The sequence below is a fragment of the Benincasa hispida genome, unplaced genomic scaffold (assembly GCF_027475165.1).
Source record: "Benincasa hispida cultivar pf3 unplaced genomic scaffold, pf3_genome.v1.1 HicScf1258, whole genome shotgun sequence".
In the NCBI taxonomy this organism is placed as follows: domain Eukaryota; kingdom Viridiplantae; phylum Streptophyta; class Magnoliopsida; order Cucurbitales; family Cucurbitaceae; genus Benincasa; species Benincasa hispida.
The window spans coordinates 16,991-36,916 of NW_028325585.1; the positions used below are offsets into that span (position 1 = coordinate 16,991).

General features: G+C 31.0%; 1 pseudogene; it reads right to left on the reverse strand.

The window, feature by feature from the left end:
* Positions 1–682: 682 nt before the first annotated feature.
* On the reverse strand, positions 683–13,354 carry LOC150031379 (putative beta-glucosidase 5; annotated as a pseudogene).
* Between the last annotated feature and the right edge of the window lie 6,572 nt (positions 13,355–19,926).

The following is a 19,926-nucleotide window of genomic DNA, read 5'->3' on the forward strand; positions in this document are numbered from 1 at the left end:
TTTTAAGAACTAAAAAAGTAGCTTTCAAAAAATTATTATTATTATTATTTTAAAAAAAATTGGCTAAGAATTTAACCATTGTACTTAAGAAAGATGCACATCATTATAAGAAATGTGGATGAAATAGACTTGATTTTCAAAAACAAAAACAAAAAATAAAATGGTTACCAAACCAAACCTGAAAAATTAGTTTTCAAAAGCTTGTCTTTGTTTTTAGAATTTAACTGAGAATTCAATTCTTGCACTTAAAAAAGATGCAAATCATTGTAAAAAAAATGAAAGAAAATAGGATTAATTTTCAAAAAACTAAAAATAAAAAATGAAATTGTTATCCTATAAGGCGTAACTAATTCAATAAAAAATTTCCCACTAATTTAATCGAGTATACAATATATATATATATATTGTTTAAATCAAGATAAATATTAATATTATTGGATCTTGTGCTTTATTCTTCAAGGTTATACTCTTTTTTTTTTACTTATAATAGGTAGATGTCAATCGAACATCTAATCTTGAGATCGAAAGTATATATACTTGATACGTTAGGTGAATTATGCTTATTTGATATGTTTTAAAGCTATAATAGTTTCCTTTTCTAAACGCTAATTTGCATATAAAGACCATTATGATTCCTTTTTTCATTCAATCTTGAGATAAGGAAAGATAGAGACTAATTCTTTTAAAGCTCCATAACTCCATCAAAATCTAAAGTGGGTAGTTTTCCCTTTAAAAAATTGGAAAACCATTTTGCCGAGAGCTTGGGATATTTTTTTGGAGCTGGGTCATCCAAATGTATGTAGAATAATCCATAACTTGTTTTATAGTCAATCAATAACTCGAATCCATCAAGAAATGACCATGTAAAATACGCATTTATATTTGATCCACTCCGACAAAAAGATTCAATGTGAAGTCAAAATGTATATATAAAGCAACTTTATTTAGACAAGATGTATATTAGAGATGCAATCAAAAATCAAAATCAAAGTTTATGTTAGGTAGATGTAAGAGATTAAAAGAGTTTATTATCCATGACCATATTCACTAGTATGATGCATTCTGGTTAGAGTTCAAATTAAAATTATAATTCAAAACATTATTAATGTTATGTTATTATGAAGATGTCAGAGAAGACTATATTAGCCTAAATCCCAATAACATCAAGTTGAGATTATATATATATATATATATATATATCAATGAATATAATAGTATATAGCAAATGATTCAAAGTGAGTTTTACTTAGTTGGAGTTGATATCTTAAATTTCGTAGTCTTGTAGCTTGTAAATTGTATTTATACAAACATATTATTTATTTAATAAAATGTTATTGTATTTGATATTTAGTTGCATTAACCAAAAACAAATAAACTAAGATATAAGGTTATTCAATGTAGCTTAAACCTGTATGATTTCTGTACAAGAATTTGTTAAGTAAGTTAATGATTTTTTGACCGAATATTGGAGACTAATCGTTATAGGGATAAGAGTTATTCTGGTGTAATGGTTGGTTGAGATTCTCTCAATTTAGTGAAGGGGTAATTGACCACCCTATGGTGGCTTTTATCTTAACTCACTGAAACATCATTGCAAATTAGATGTCACATAGGATACATTAGATTTTTGCCAAATAGATTGATTTTTCTTGGGCAGTGCCTTAATAACTAATATAAATGATTTGTATGTTTTCAGCAATCTTCGTAATGATTAGCGATAAACTAAACTTGTTAGGTGCTGATAAACTGAATGGTACAATTACACAAGTTGGAAAAACACTATAAACATTGTGTTTATAATCGATGACCTGAAGTTTGTCCTTTTTGAGGAATGTCCTCAAGTGTCCACTGCTGAAGCATCTCAAAATATTCGGGATGCATATGATTGATGGGTCAAGGCAAACGAAAAGGTGAGCGTACATTTTGACCAGCTTATCTAAAGTCTTGGCCAAAAAGCACTAAACTATGGTTATTGCACGAGAGATCATGGATTCGTTGAGAGAGATGTTTGGACAACCGTCTACCTAACTTCTACATGACGCTTTTAAATACATCTTTAATGCCCTATGAAAGAAGGGGCCTCTGTTTGATAACATGTTCTGAACATGATGATCCACTTTAACGTGCTTGAGATGAATGAGCTAGTCATCGACGAAACCAGTCAGGTTAGCTTCATTCTGGAGACACTACTTGAGAGTTTTCTCCGGTACTGTAGTAACTCTGTTATGAACAAGCTAGACTACAACTTGACCACCCCTCTTAATGAATTATAGACTTACCAGTCCTTGATGAAAGTCAAAGAGCAAAAGGGGGAGACAAATGTTGCCATTTCCTCAAAGAAGTTCTACAAAGGTTCGATCTCTAAAATGAGTCTATACTTTCTTCTTTTAGCATTAGAAAGTGGAAGAAAAAGAAAGGGAGGTCAAGGGAAAACTAACTTTGTTGTGGCTAGAGGGGCAGGAAGCTCAGGGTTGCCAAAGAAATCTGCTTCCATTGCAACCAAAAGGGACACTGGAAAAGGAATTGTCCCGAGTATGTGGCAGAAAAGAGGAAAGGCAAACAAGATAAATGTGATTTACTAGTTCTAGAAACTTATTTAGTGGAAAATGATGATTCAACCTAGATAATTGATTCAGGTGCCACTAATCATGTTTGTTCTTCTTTTCAGGGAATTAATTCCTACCAACAACTCGGGACTGGTGAGATGATTATGCTTGTTAGAACTAGGCAAGTCATCTCAGCTATTATAGTGGAGGCCTTCGATTACTTTTACAAAATCATATTTATTATTAGATAATGTGTATGTAGTTCCTGGTTTGAAGAAGAACTTGATTTTTGTAAAATGTTTGCTTGAACAATCTTATAATTTGAATTTTAATGTAGACAAAGTTTTTATTTACAAGCATGACGTTCAAATTTGTTCTGAAAATCTCAAAAGTAATCTTTATGTGCTAGGGCGTTAACATCTAAGACCCTTTTTAATACTGAAATGTTCAGAACTGCAGTTTCTTCTAAAGAAAATGCCCAATTTTGACACCTAAGAATAGGTCAAATAAATCTCAATAGAATGAGAGATTGGTTAAGAATGAACTTTTAAACAAGTTAGAAGAGATTTTCTACCAGTATGTGAATCATGCCTTAAAGGTAAAATGACTAAAGTACCTTTTACGGAAAAGGTCATAAAGTCAAAGAACCCTTGGAATTATACATTTGAACCTCTGTGGTCCTATGAATGTTAAGGCAAGAGAAGGGCATGAATATTTCATCTCTTTTATAGTTTATTATTCTAGGTATGGGTATGTTTACCTAATGCAATATAAGTCTGAACCTCTTGAAAAGTTCAAGGAGTACAAAGCTGAAGTTGAGAATTCATTGGGTAAAATTATTAAGACATTTTGAATTGATCGAGGTGGAGAATATATGGATTTGAGATTCTAAGACTATTTGGTAGAACATGAAATCGTATCCTAACTCTTGGCACCTGGTACACCTCAACAGAATGGTGTATCAGAAAGGAGAAATATAACTCTGTTGGACATGGTTCGGTCTATGATGAGTTATATTGATTTACCTGATTTGTTTTGGGGTTATGTAGTGCAAACTATAGCTTATATTGTGAACTTTGTTCCGTATAAGAGTGTTTCTGAAACAATTTTGGAATTATGGAATGACCGTAAAGATAGTTTATGTTATCTCAGGATTTGGGGTTGCCCCGCACCTGTGCTTGAGGCTAATCCTAAGAAATTGGAATCTCGTTCGAAACTATGCCTATTTGTAGGCTACCCCAAGGGAATGAGAGGTGATTATTTCTATGATCCTAAAGATAATAAAGTGTTTGTGTTGACAAACACTACATTTTTAGAAGAGGGCTACATTAGAGAGCATAAGCCACGCAGTAACATAATGTTAAACGAGCTTTCCAACAAAACTACTGAAACTTTAACAAGAGTCAACAAGAGTTGTTAATGTCAGTTCACCTAGTCGGTCTCATCCACCTCAATCGTTGAGGAAGCCTCGACGTAGTGGGAGGTTACGAATCTACCTGTTTCTTATATAGTTTAACAGAAATCTTAACCGTCATATATGATGGTGACATTGAGGATCCATTCTCCTATAAATAGACAATGGAGGAAGTGGACAAAGATAAATGTTTCAAATATATGGATCTCAAAATGAAGTCTATATACTTCAATTCAATATGGAATCTTGTAGATCAACCTGAAAGGGTCAAACCTATAGGTTGCAAGTGGATCTTTTAGAGAAAAAGAGGTGTTAATGATAAAGTGCAAACCTTTAAGGCTAGACTGTGGCAAAGTTTATACCTAGGTTGAAGGAGTCGACTATGAGGAAACTTTCTCACCTGTTGCCATGTTAAAGTTTGTCAGGATACTCATGTCTAGTGTCATATATTATAACTATGAGATTTGGCAAATTGACGTCAAGACTGCCTTTCTGAATGGTAATCTTGAGGAGACCATCTTCATGCAACAACCAGGGGGATTCATTTCTTAAGGTCAAGAGCAAATGTTTTACAAGCTTAATCGATCCATTTATTTATTTAAGCAAGCATCATGATCTTGGAATATAAGGCAATATTTTGATCAAATCTTATGGTTTTGACCATAATGTTGATGTGTCTCGTGTCTACAAGAAAATCATCAATAGTTCAGTAGTTTTCTTAGTGTTGTACATGCACGATATCCTACTCATTGGGAATGATGTAGGTCTACTAACTGATGTTAAATAGTGGTTAGTGACCCAATTCCAAATGAAAGCGCAATTTGTTTTATGGACCTAGATCTTTAGAGATCGCAAGAACAAAATGCTAGCTTTGTCTCAGGTATCATATATCGACAAGATGCTTGTTAAATACTCGATGCAGAATTCCAAGAGAGGTTTATTACCTTTCAGGCATGAAGTTATTTTATCTAAGGAACAGTGTTCTAAGACATCTCAAAAGGTTGAGAAAATGAGACGGATTCCCTATGCATCAAATTTTGGAAACCAAACCTATGCAATGTTATGTGCTAGACCTGACATTTGCTATATAGTAGGGATAGTCAGTAGAAATCAGTCTAATCCAGAATTAGATCACTGGACAATAGTTAAAAATATCCTCAAGTATCTCCAGAGAACAAGAGACTACATGTTTGTGTATGGGTCTAAGAAATTGATCCTTACATAATACACTAACTCAGACTTTCAAACTGACAGGGATTCTAAGAAATCCACTTCAGGATCAATGTTCACTCTTAACGGATGAGCTGTAATTTGGAGAAGCACAAAGTAAGATTGCATAGCTGATTTTACCATGGAGGCAGAATATATAGTAGTTTGTGAAGCGGCCACAGAAGCTGTATGGCTTAGAAAATTTCTAATTGATCCGGAAGTTATTTTAGACATGTTGGTTAACATTCCTCCTAGAGTAGTTGTTAATACGAACAAAAGAAACTCTATTATAGCCATTTCTATACCTTCAATGTACTATATGGATAGAGGAATACATAGAGTTGAACATAGTAAAATAAGAAATTGATCGTTTGGAAATTTCTTGAAAAGCTAATCATATGTTCTTCTCTCCATCAGAACAATAGGGTCGTTATGCTCATTACTAAACTTGTTGAAGAGATGAAATATAACCAAATCGATCATCAGAAAAAGAATTAGGCCAAAGTTTTTGATACATTCTGGGAAAATAAAACTTCCATCGAAGGAAAGTAAATGAAAGGCTTTCATAAAAATTCTCGTAGAATCAAGAATGAAGTTTTCATTCTGTACATGCCAAATCATGAATTAGTAGCTGCATCTGGTGGGGGAAAGGAAACTTTTAATTTTTTGTGTTAAAGGAGATGCGTTGAGTCATGCAATGATCATGCGTTAATCTGATGAATATGCATTAATGGTGTATGCGATGATCATACAATAATTTGAAGAATATACAGTATGCGTTAATTGTGTATGCTATAACCATGGGTTCCTGTCATAAGTTTTCATGCTCTCTCGCCAAGTATAACGAGAATGAAAGTTTCTCGAGATGATTTGAGGTCAAACATGGGGACTTACAACTAAGAGATGAATGTAAAGTAGTGCATTTGAGGCAGCAAATGAAAATAACAAGAAAGAAATTGATTGCTATGTGCTACTTCTATTCCTAGCTAAATAGATTGAGCAATTGAAGTTTGACTATGAGAATTGGTAGAGATGCGGCAACTGTTAATGCATAATGAGATGCATGGAGAAGTAGAGTTGAGGGAAAATTTCACGAAGTCATTAAGTTTGATCGCAAGGGTAGTCCTAGCTCGGCACACTAACGCATCGCACACCTCTTGGTGGTCAGTCACATGCTTATATCTCTATAATACATGGTTTCGTTGAGCATAAGATTATTCCTATCTTTAGGAACGCTGCTTACTTTTCTTAGTGAGTTCCACTACGTACCCTCTCGGGCAGTTGGTTATAGCTACTCTACTTATAGACAAGCATTGTGATAGCCATGCACTAAGTAAAAAGGATTGACTCACTATACTCGCGCAATGCACACCTCTCGGTGGTTTGCTACATGCGTCATATCTCTATGCCGCATGATTGAGTATGCGATAACTCTTGCAATTTGCACTTAACTCATTGCGATGAAAGTAAAAGATGGCAAAGCAGAAGAAGATGATGAAAATGATGTTGAAAGAATTGAAGAAAGAAATTGATTACAAAATGTATTAATGTCTTAAGCCAAAATGTAATACAATACAGAGGTAAGAAGAGAGGTGGAGGACTAGATGTAGGCAATCTCTTGCTTCCATCAGATGTGTGTCAAGGCGGCTAGTGGTGCAATGGATGGGCGGTGGAGTAATCTCTCTTGAGCTCTATCTTCGGCGAAGTTTCGGTCGTCATCGGAGGGAGTTGTAGAAGTGAAGAACTCTCAAATAATTTCTTGCTCATGCTCTCGTCTGTGATCACAGGAATCTGCCCAAGGCAGAATCTTCTGATGCTTTGAATGTGGGTTTTAAGGCTCTATTTATAGAGTTCAAATGCCGACAACTTTGGCAATCCCACTCTGAATCACTGCCATTCTTGTCGCGGTAGGTGAAATGTCATCATCTTATCTTTTTTATACTTCCAAGGTAAGCGTTCATGATTGTTTCTTCTGAAGTATCAACGTATTCCACCCACTTTGAGATCATCCTCCTATCATGGCTATCACTCTATATTTACGGTATTTCATGCGATCAACTTGTCTTCATTAAGATTAACGCATGCGATCAACTTTGTGATGGTTTGGGATCAACACATGCGATCAATTCCTGCAATAACTACAAAAATAAACATTTTGACGCAAGATAACGCATGATATAGGGTTAGCGGGAATTTTCAGCACTGGTCGACGCAAGCTTATTTTTCCACATGAATCCTTAGTCATTTTAACGCATATTTTGCTCATCAACCCTCATAATTCTAAGTAAAAGGCTGCAATAGCTTGTCTTTCTACAAGCTATTAGCATCAAGTCTCCTAAAAAATCCTACTTTGTGATAATAATGGTGTTGTGGCAAATTCTAGGGAGCCTAGAAGCCAAGCATGGAATGCACATAAAGTGCAAGTATCATCTCATTCGAAAGATTCTGCATCGAGAGGATCTGATCGTAAAAAAGATAGCTTTGGAACACAATGTTGCTGATCCATTTACAAGGCTTTAATGACTAAAGTGTTTGAGGGTCACGTGGAGAGTCTAGGTCTATAGGACATGCCTCATCTAGTAGGGCAAGTGGGAGATTGTACTAGGCACATAGTGTATGCCCTAATTTATTGTTTTGTGTATTGTATTGGTTTGTACTTTATATTTGTAACCCTGCTAGCTGACAAGTGGGAGATTGTTGGCGTTGATGTCCTAAATCCTATGGTCTTGTAGTTTGTAAATTATATTTGTACAAATGTATTATTTATTTAATAAAATGTTGTTTTATTTGACTAAGAACCAAGGTTACTCGATATAGCTGAAACACTTATGTGGAGACATACATGTAGATCATGTTTAAGTAATAACCTAACGGTCTATAGTAGATGGATAAGGCTGGGTACCTTATCCTAGTGACACTACGGATGCAATCTGCTTTGTAGTTGTGACAATTATTGTAAAGTGCTACAAATGATTTGATCTTGATCATTCATGTGGAGACATGTGAGCAGGGGTATAAGAGAAAGAAAATTCTTGTTTTCGGGCTCAACTATGGGAATAAGGGGAATAAGAGCTGGTAGTAAGTGAAGAAATTCCTTCCGATAGTGGATGTTGGTGAATCGGAGTAAAAAATCTTTCTTTTCGGAAGCGAATTCATAACTTATACCATTCGAAAGGTGCTCTTGGATAAGACTGGACCATGAAATGAATAGTCTCTTTTTATAACACCGTTATTAGAAGAGACTTATATTTAACCAGGATGACCATAGGTGACTTGACCTTAATACTGAGTGAGTTGTGAACTCATGCCTGTGAGGGTAATCCTTTAGTCTGCAATGGTGAGAGTGGTCAGATTCGCCGACTCAATATACATACCATTTTGGGGATTCGTCTAATTAGATAGTTGGAAACACAACTACACAGGAAGGAATTCACTTCTTCCTGTTTGTTAGGGTAAGTAGATAAATTGCTCCCTTAAGGGCTGATTCTGATTCTTGAACAATGTGACGTCATACCTTCCCCTAGCCTGAGAGGGGTTAAGTTATAGTTGGACTATGATTAATTGTTCATTAGAGAGATCAGTGGTACTTAAGAAGTTAGATGTAACGACAAGGGTAAAACGATAATTTTGACTCAATTATACTTACAAGCAATTTGTAAAGGGTCAACATACTGTTGATTAGTTATATTCAATAGACACAACAATATACTATAGTGCGAAAAGTGCAGTTGTCGGTCTTTAATGGAGTGATCGACAGTTAATGAATGTCGATTAATTTAATTAAAGAGTTTAAGTAATTAATCAAGTATTATTGGAGCTTCAATTTATAGGTTCATAAGGTACCTTTATTAACTCAATAAGGATTAATGAGAATCAAACTAATTTTAGATTAATTTGAATTGTTTAAATTAATTATATATGATACAATTAATATAATGTATATGATGGATTATAATATAAAGTTTTAGTAAGAGAAATAAATATTTGAATATTATTCAAATATTAATTATATGAATATGATTCATATAAAAACTATATTGTAAAACTAATATGAATATGACTCATATTAATACTATAGGTTATATGAGAGAATAATAAACTACAAGTTATATTATATGTGATATAATATCTATTGGTTATATGTGATATATATAACATATGGTTTAATATGGTATATATTAAAATAGTTAACATATATTATTATTAAAAATTCAATTTTGATTTTTGAAAATTGAAAAGGTGTGGGGTTTCAATTTTATGATTATCTTCTTCATCCTATTTTCTCTCTCGGGGTAGTTCTCAAAACAAGAAATTCCTTCCTTCACTAAAATTAACACTCAGAAGCCCACACCTCTATGTTGATTCTCTCTTTGAGAATAATTCAAGTTCACTTGTGATGGTGTCTCCTTGTTGCTGTTCGTTGGGTTCGTGTTGTTGTGTGAGGGAGAAGAAGAAGGTCAGACCTATTCATGATCTTGGTTGTGAAGAGGATACATGAAGAGTTAAGTACTTCAAAGGTGAGTTTAAGTTTGCCCTTTCCTCTCTGTATTATTTCAGTAGAAGCATGTTTAAGATTAAATTGGTTTGTCCTGTTAGCTTTCGTCCTCTGTACTGTAATATTATGTAAAATGAAATTAGAGACATAATGCACTCAATTGCTTTTGATTCGGGGAATTCAAATCCCTTCAAGTTTAAGTGTCACAAAATATGTATTAATGACCAACAAGTCCGTAGATCGAATTGCCCACTCTATAACATGCACACACGTTTGCAAGCTAAAAAAAACTTATCTCTCAAATCATAACTGACAATGGTTTCTTATCAAATGATTTATGATAGAATAGGTTGGTAATAAGAATTGGATGTTTTTTTATGTAAAATTTTAGAAATTGGTATAAAGCACAACATTTAAAAGTGACGAAAACTCAAGACACTTGAAAACTTAAAGGTTTTCCTTCATAACTATTTGTTTTTTTAATTGTGTTTATTTTCTTAAGATCTCTTTACAAGGATTTTTGTAAAAAGAAATTATTAGCTTTATAATAATAATAATAAAAAAGAAATACTCTATTTAATAATCATTTATTTTTTTTTAAAATTATGTTATTTTTCTCACCATTTCTTTACAATGGTACGTTTTCTTCTTTCTTTAGGAAACATTTAAATTTATAGCCAAATTCTAAAAGTAACAAATTTTTTAAACTATTATTATTATTATTATTATTATTATTATTATTTGTTTTCAAGATTTAACTTGGATTTTGGAAATATCCTCGAAAAGTAGATAGTACAAAACAAAGAAATTCATAGATAGAAATAACATGTTTAAGTCTAATTTTCAAAAACAAAAAACTAAAAAAAAGGTTAGGATTCCTGACAATATTTTTTTCATTTTCAAAACTTCACTTTGATTTTGAAATTATTTCTAACAAGTAGATAACATAAATTGATAAACTTAACGTTCATAAACTTAAAAAAAATTCAAATAGTTATCCAATTAAGTAAATAATGTTTAAGAGAGTTACCTCAATGTTTCCAAAACTACTCGAATGTGTTCAATCATGTATTCCACTCTTGCCACATCTTGCAACCATGAATTCCTCACAGATTGAAAGCCTAACAGTGAAGTCATTCCAAGCGCAAAACAACTGCGGTTTATCTTTTTTTAAAAAATTATATATATATACATATATATAAATTATTTCAAATGGTAAAACTACTGAAAATATTTATAAAATATAGTAAAATTTCAGAACTATGAATGATAGACGCCGATAGACACTGATAGACATCAGTGTCTAACAACACTGATAGAAGTCTATTAATGTCTATCGGCGTCTATCATTGATTGTTCTAAAATTTTACTATATTTTGTAAATATTTTGATTCATTTTTCTATATTTAAAAATAACTCATATATATATTTAAAATTGTTTTCAAATATAGAAAAATTAGTTGTTGACAAATATAACAAAATGTCACTTTCTATCAGTGATAGATACTGATAGACATAGACACCTATCAATGTCTCTTACTGACACTTATAGATGTCTATCTAATATTTTATTATATTTAAAAATATTTTTAGCAGTTTTGTCATTTAAAATAATTATCCATACATATATATATATATAAAATAAAAAATAGGATTCTTGAATTAGATAGAGATACCATTTTCATAGATAATAGTAGGAGGATTGCCAAAATCTTGCTTCAAATACTCTAGCCCTCCTCTTAGGCTCTACAATATTATATAAACAAGATATAATAAACTAACTTAGTTACGTGTGTGTATATATTTATTTATTAAAAAAGAAGAATCGGAAAACAAAAAAATAAAAAACAAAAATGTTATTAATGTAGCTAAGCAAGTTTGGTTCAACGATAATTGACATGCACTTCATCTCTTTAAATCAGAGATTTGATTCTTCATCTTTACGATAGTCGTTGTAATAAAAACTTAAAAGTTACTATTAATGGACCACAAATTTCCAACTCTCACCTTAGCTTAGGTTGAATATTTTTCCTCTTGCTCTCTTGTGTCAAAATGTCGCACAAGTTATTTAGTAAGGAATACTTATCAATTCAACTAATAATTTAAATACTAAACACAACTCCTTGTCCCTTGAAGTGAATTCAAAATATTTCTTTTTAAGTTTAACCTCCAAATTATTTAAAATTAATAAATTACATATTTTGAGAAAAAAAAAAGTGAAGAAAGTGACAAAAAAAATTATACAACGATGGTAAAAAGTAAAAAAAGAAAATTCTTATAAATGGAAAAATCTTTAAAATATTTAAAGTTTATAGAAAAAATTCTAAAAATGCTTCGTAGTTTTTGAACTTTGCTATAAAGTATTAATTAAAAAAAAAAAAAAGTTTAAAGTGATAAAAAAAAAGTTAGAGAGAGGTAGAAAAAGGAAAAATAAAGTGAAATAAGAAGAAATTTATGGATTTTAAAAATAATAGAGATTTCAAAATTTAATACCCTTCCCCATCATCCCTTCATAATTGACCAAATTAAAATTCATTTTTCAATATCACTTTTTCATTAAATGCAAATTAAACATCACACCCATTTTAAATGAGAGTGATTTTATCCATAACAAAGGTAATCAAGATTCCAAGTCTTAGATCTTGAACGTTATACTATTAGATACAAGCTTAAAAGTTCATGGACTAAACTTATAATTTAATTAAATTTTGATATGATAACATACCAATTTGTGCTTGTATATCGGCGAAGATATCTCTATTTTCTATGCTCCAATTACTAGGGTTGTATTTGATAAACATGTGACCCCTATAAAATCACAAGAGCCTTTCACTAAGTTGATTTCATCTTTTCTAAAAGTTGGCAATCTTAAGCCTACTCTTTCTTTCATCATTCATACTAGAATAGTCTCCAACCAATAACAGATGGAGGATCCTGCATTAAGCCAACAATAATATTTATGAAGATTAGTTTGGATTGTTTATAAAATTCTCGATAAGAATATAATTTAACTGGTTTTGACACCTATTTTATATAAAGATGTTAGAAGTTCGAATTTTTCAATTGATGAATGTTGTTGGACTCGAGAAAGAGAAGAAAAAAACTCAAAGAACTTACCATTCTTACAAAAATTGTTTGGCTATAAAAAAATTATTAGGCATGAGATTTTGAATTTTGTGTTTAATGGATTTGTAAATTAAAAAATAAATGTTAAATAGGTAGGCATATAAAATTAAAAGTTGAAAAGGACTTATTATAGAGATACTTCCCACACTCTAGAAACCTATTTAGAAAAAATCAAAAGTATTCAGTAACCTATTAAATTTTTTTTAAAAGTTCACAAGCCTATTTGACACTCAACATAAACTTACGTTGGGAGCTAAACTTGTAATTAAGGTCACGTTTACCAAACTGTAATAAAATTTGGTGTAATCGAAATGAGATCTCATTGATGGATGAATCGTAATAGGCCTGGATTGCAAACACAATTGGATTGTTTTTTATCGTGTTTATATAGAATTATGAATCTGTCACATTTTACTATTATCGTTACTGTTTGGCCAATTTTCCACATTCATGGCTACCTTCACCATTACCGTTACTGTTACTATTACCATTACCGTTACTGTTAAGGTCAACAGTAACGGTAATGGTAATAGTAACAGTAACGGTAATGGTGAAGGTAACCATGAATGTGGAAAATTGCTAATTTTCATACTATTACAATAACAATATCTATAACGGTAATGATAAAAGTAGTGAGTCCCAAGTAATTTTCAACTGCAATCAGATTGAACACCTTTTACTTCTTAATCAGATTACACGATTTGATTACAATTTCAAGACGAACCCCACATCTCATTACAATTATGGAAAGTAAGTAAACAATACAAAAGTAACCAAGTGGGGGTCACTTTTTATATACTTATTGATGGATTACTTTTCAACTGCCGTAAACATGGACTAAGTATAAAAAAAGTATGAAACTAAAACTCTATAACAGAGGAAAACAAAGTGTATATATGTATATAAATGTTTAGATACTATTTTAGTCATTGTATTTTTTTGTTTTGGTTTATCTTGGCCTTTATACTTTTAAATTATTCATTTTTGTCCTGTACTTTCAATTTTGATTTATTTTGGTCCCTATACTTTAAAAATGTATTCATTTTGGTCCACCAGTGAATCCATGAAGGGGCCCTCAACTCGGAAAAATATTATTCATATATATAAATTTTGTATTTGACATACAATATTATTTAAAGTTTGCTGTGTAGGAAACTTTGGCTTTTGGTTCGTTGGCTATGATCCCCACCGTGTGTCTCAGGTTCAGCATACCCCTCTACACTTCCTGGTTCGGATCTTTCCAGCTACAAATAATTCTCTCATTTCTTCCTACGTAACCCTTCTGTACTTTTTACTTGTAATTTGTTACATTAGATCCTCCAAAATTCGAATTTGGTAATAAAAATGAAAATTTTCATTTTTCAAATAAAAACATATATTAATTTTCCAAACTAAAAGATACATGCCTTTTAAATATATATATATATATATATACCTAATTAATTAAGAAGATTTCTAATTTTCAAAATAAATAATTAAAATAAAATAAATGAGATTTTAATTTTTGTAATGAATTTAACTTCATAGATATAGATACAAAGATGATTGAAATACTATTTTGACATATGTATTCTATTTTTGTTTTTGTACCTTAAAATATTTAAATTCAACTTTTATATTTTTGACAAATCTTAAAATTAGGCCTCAATAATTTTGAAGCTACTTTTATATAGAATTTTAAAACTATAATATCAACTAATAAAGATTATATTTAGACATTTGAAATTACATCAACTAAAATATATTACATTTTAAAAAATTTAATATGATATAATATAATATAATATGTTCCAAAGTGTGCATGATTTTATTTTTAAATACATGACAACTTATTTTTAGAAAATCAATTTCATATAAATAACTTTAGCTCAATTTTAGAAAAGTTATAATATAGATTTTATGTTGTATTTTAGGTATATTCTTTTAGTTTATTCAATTATATTTTATTTTTTTAAAAAAATAATATAAAACTATGTATATATAAATTCGTGTTGTCAATATCTATATTAAACAAAATAGATATAATGCACAATAGTTTAGTTTGAGTATTACATGCATTTGCCTCCAACTTTAAATTCTAGATTCGTCATTGTTTTGGTCCTTGTATTTTCAACTTTGGTTCATTTTGATTCTCATATTTTTAAAAAGTTATCATTTTTGTTCTTTCATTTTCGCTTTTAAAGGATAAAAATGGTCATTTTTTTTTAAAGTTCAATGACCAAAATGAATCAAATATGAAAGTACAAGAACCAAAATGAACGTTTTTAAAATATAGGGATCAAAATGAACTAAAGTTGAAAGTATATGAATCGAAATGAATATTTTAAAAGTAGATGAACGAAAATGAACAAAAACCAAATGGTATTTAAACGTATATATAAATATGCTTTGAAATATTGGTTAATATTGAAGGAAAACTTTGGAGAGACACATTGTACCTTGTACTTTGTTGTGTACAAATTTGCAGCTGATGCATGTGCTAGTAAACAATAATGCACAGCTAAGTATGGCTCAGTTGTGGAGTTTCCTTTAGAGCAATTTCTTTGTCCAAATGGAGCTGAACATCTTTGTGGTGGCAAAAATCCCAAGTCATATCTCCAAATTCAAATCACAATATAAGATAAGAAAACTTCAATTAATTAATTTTAGTGCCAACTTCTCAATGTATTCACACATGGGAACAAATTAAAGGCATATATTATTGTTAGTTTGAAATTTAAATACTAGTAATTGCTGTTATTTTTGGCTTTGGTTCATTTTTTATTGGTATATACTTTAACGTTGGTTTATTTTGGTTCCTATATTTTCAAAATCTTATGTTTAGTTTCTATATACTTTTAAAACGTATCCATTTTGGTCCCTGTTTGTAAAATTTTTCAAAATTTTATACATTATGTAAATCCTTTAATACAAATTTATGACTACAATTTAAGAATATTGCGATTGAAAAAAATGAAAGGACTAAAATGGTCATTTTTTAAAAGTACGACGAAAAAAAAACATTTTAAAAATATAAAGACAAAAATAAACAACAGTTGAAAATATAATACCCAAAAAGAGTTAAAGTGTCGAAAGTATTACCAAAGTCGAATAGAATTTAAACCTTAATTATTCAAATACTTGCACAATCCTTGGACTGACCATCCTCCATATTCATCTTCAAGTACTTATGGAGGATCATAATTGAGAAATGTCACATGTGGTTGGATGCCTAAGAACAACAAATTTATCAATGTATAATTCTCTTTTATATATATATATATATATATATATTATAACATGATGTTTATGACTTATATAAAAATTTGGGTAATTGCAATTGGTAACATATTTAGGAATAATAACCAAGTGTATAATATTATATTTTAAAAGTTGTAAATATAGAATAATAACTAACTTCTATCATTGATAGACTATTCCCAATGATATGGTCTGATAGACTTCTACCAATAATATGGTTTATCATGATAAAGTATTTCAATTTGGTCATATTTGCAATTTTTTTTTTACATTATGTTATATCTGCTAATACTTTAAGTCTAATATCTACATTTGTAACTGTCTCTAAAAATTTTCATTAACCATGAAGAAGTAGCTCATTGATGAGATTGTTGTAGTACTTTACGCGTTTTGGGTTCAAAGGTCCTCTTCCATCTAATAGACATAAAAAGGGCAATATGGTCAAATGCATGTCTTCTTTTGGTGGGGATATTATTATTATTTGTACAAGAACTTGGTGTCATTACTTGGAATGAGTCTTCACCGTGAGATGGAAAATCTATAAGCATCAATTCCCATATCTGCCATAAGCTTCACATATTCCTACACTAACAAACATTAACTAATCAATTGACCAAAACCAATTAAGCAATATATACCTAACTCTGGCAAAGAAAAACAAACCAATTTCCAACTATTATATATATAGTTCTATAATATATATATATATATTTTATAGATGCACTTAAATTCATGGTCATAATATTGTTTGCTCCACAATTTGAAAATAATGAAGTATGATTATTTTTCATCTCCAAAATGCACTAAAAGCATGTTAATCATCCATATTGTCCATAATGATTTTTGTGAGTGTGAAATTAAGGTGATTTCGTCGATAGTGCCCTCACACGCTAGGGCATTTCCTCCCTCCCTCACGCTTGCACATGCGCTTCTCCTCCCTTCCTTGTGCCCATGTTCAACTAATTTGATACAATAGTGCTCTCACATGTTTAGGGTTATACATCTACCATTCATTTACTCTCCTATTCAATCTCTCACTCACGCTTGCTATGCTGAACCTTCATATATCATGTACAAGGACAATATGAATAATTAACATGCTCTTAGTACACTATAACAATGACAGAGATTTTTACTTCATTATTTTTAAGAAATATGGGAAAACATTGTTACAAATCCAAAATTTGGATCATTGGTCAAATAAATCTCGTGTAAAAATGAATATATCTCTAGAAACATAAGTAATACATTGGTCAATTGAATTCTGTTCATGCAAGGAATTCTCAACTTTGATCGGCAAAGGAAATTAATTGCAACCTACGTCGGTGTCTTTTAGTTGTTCTCATGTCATTCAAAGGGTAATTGCAGTGTTGGTAGTACTTTTAGGACTAATAATTAAGAGTATAGTAACATTTTCAAAGCCTTTCAAATATAGCAAAATATATCAATTATAAACTTTATTGCGAATAGAGTACTATTAGGGATAGACTCTATCGCTAATAGATTCCTACAGTGATATTAATCTATCATTGATGTCCAAGAGACAAATCTAAATTGTATTTTTTCAGCAAATTTTGTACTATATTTGTAAATACTTTAAACCTGATTGCTATACTTGCAACGATCTCTTATTCAAATGCTACAAACAAAAACAAGAGAAGTATTAAAATAGTTTCTTTTTTCTTTTTTGAGTTAAGTAACAAAAATAGAAATTACAAAGATCGAACAAAAGTACAAATTACAAAGAACAACCAAAATGCGAAATAAACCTTAAAATTCATTATCATAAAAAAAAAAAAAAACATAGTACTACACCTCGAGAGACACCTATTTTTGGTTCAGTCCACTAAATATTCAATCAGTAGGTTGTCACGTCGTAAAATTTTCTTCTTAGAAAAAAAATCATTTTTTTATATTTTGTTGTTCTATGATTGAAAATGTTATCAAAACCCATAATTTACATAGAAAAACTTAAAAAAGGCACAAACATAATTTGAAGAGTAAAATTATATGAGGATTTAAGTGGGTATAGATTATAGAGAGCATATATACCAGATTGAACCAAAGGTATATCCCAAATGCTAGGAGTCCTTCCATCTTCCTTAGCTGTCCCTTCCACCTTCAAATTTCAACAAAAAAAAATTAAATTTTTTCAAGACCCAGAAGATCCATCTTTCGTCGGGAGAGAATCTTTCCCGACAAATTTTTTCCGATCAAATTCTCGACGATCCATCTTTCTTCGGGAGAAGATCTCCCGACGTATTTTTCACCATTTTCTGACGATTTGTTGCATCGGGAGAAGTGCGATTTCTTGTAGTGAAAGATGAAAATAACAATGCATGATAAAACTGACCTAATAAGCAGTGGTGCCAAAACCATGGAAAGAGCATATCTACTATAATAATATTGATCATCAACAGCATCAATGGCTCCTAAAATGGATATGGGCAACAACACAGGCAAGAAACTCAGACCCATTTTTTCCTTTTTTTTTTTTTTTTTGGGAATTTTCCTTATGTTGATTGGCAAGGCTCTAGATGCTGCTCATCAAAGCTTCCTATCTTTGTCATATAATTGACCTTTTATGTACATGTTCATTAAATCTTGTGAGACATCGGGACCTCTACATAAATGGTATGATATCATGTGATAAAACTTTCATGAGTTTGCTTCAATTAAGAGTATAAGTGGGTCAGATCAAGCTGATTTTTCTTTGAAATCGACCCAACCTCTGATGAAAGTGGATCGGGTCAGGTGGTGGGTCACTTTATGGCTATGGTTTTATTTTTGGAACGACTCTAAAATGTCTCATATCTATATCAATAGAGATCATTGTATTTGTCACAACTTATATACCCATGATTATTCTCTTCCCAAACCAATTTGGGACTTTGTTTATACTTAATAATTATTTTCTTTCACGAGATATGCCTCGAATGGGATGGAAATTTTTTTACGCATGATTTCTCTTTGCAAATTATGATTTCAATGATGAAACACATGCTTCTATTTTTTCGTATATACTAGAGTAACTTAATCTTAGGACAGTCGCCTCATAAAATATTTCTAGAAGTTAGTGGTTTGCTAGCTTTCTTTCAAACTGACCCTTTACGAAACTTCCTAAGAACATCACATGACTTCTTTCAATCTTTTAATAATGAGGACATTGCCACATTTTAAATTTAGGGGTGCGGTATTCATTTCTGACCTTGCTATTTTTAGCCTTATAAAAAAAATTATAATCATAATGTAGCGATCAGATCCTACTCGTAGTTGGATGGTCGCATGACACACGTGGGGACAAGCCAAAACAAAGGTAGGAATCGTGATCAACGCATAAATAAATGACCGCATTTCAACTGCCAAGTAGGTATGAGTTTAGTCTGAGAAAGAGTGCCTTGCTTGTAGTTGGATGTTCACATGACACACGTGGGGGCAAGCCAAAATAAAGGCGAGGCACTTGGATCAGCGCAAGGTCAGAGAAAAAAAAAATGCTTAAAATACACAAGGATAAAAATCATTCAACACCCTAGTGAAAAAGTTTTTTTGAAATAAATCATGCGATGTCCTGAAATCTAGTAAAGTCTTTTTGAAGGTTAAACTTGTGGTCCCTAAATTTTAGACATATTTTAAGAAGAGACCTAAATAAGAATTAAGGAAATTTTGGTGTATAGGATTTGAATGAGGTATCCTTGAGAAATCTAGGAAAAGAGATTGCGGTCGAATTTCTAAAGAAAATCTTTAGCTTATGCTTGAGGACAAACATTGTTTAAATTTGGGGGTGTGATAACGGGCAGAAATGCACGTTATTACAGTGCTAAGTTATTAAACAATGAAGGTTTGCTTTGATAAAATATATAAAATTGCATCCAAAAAGTATTAAGTTTATAATATTG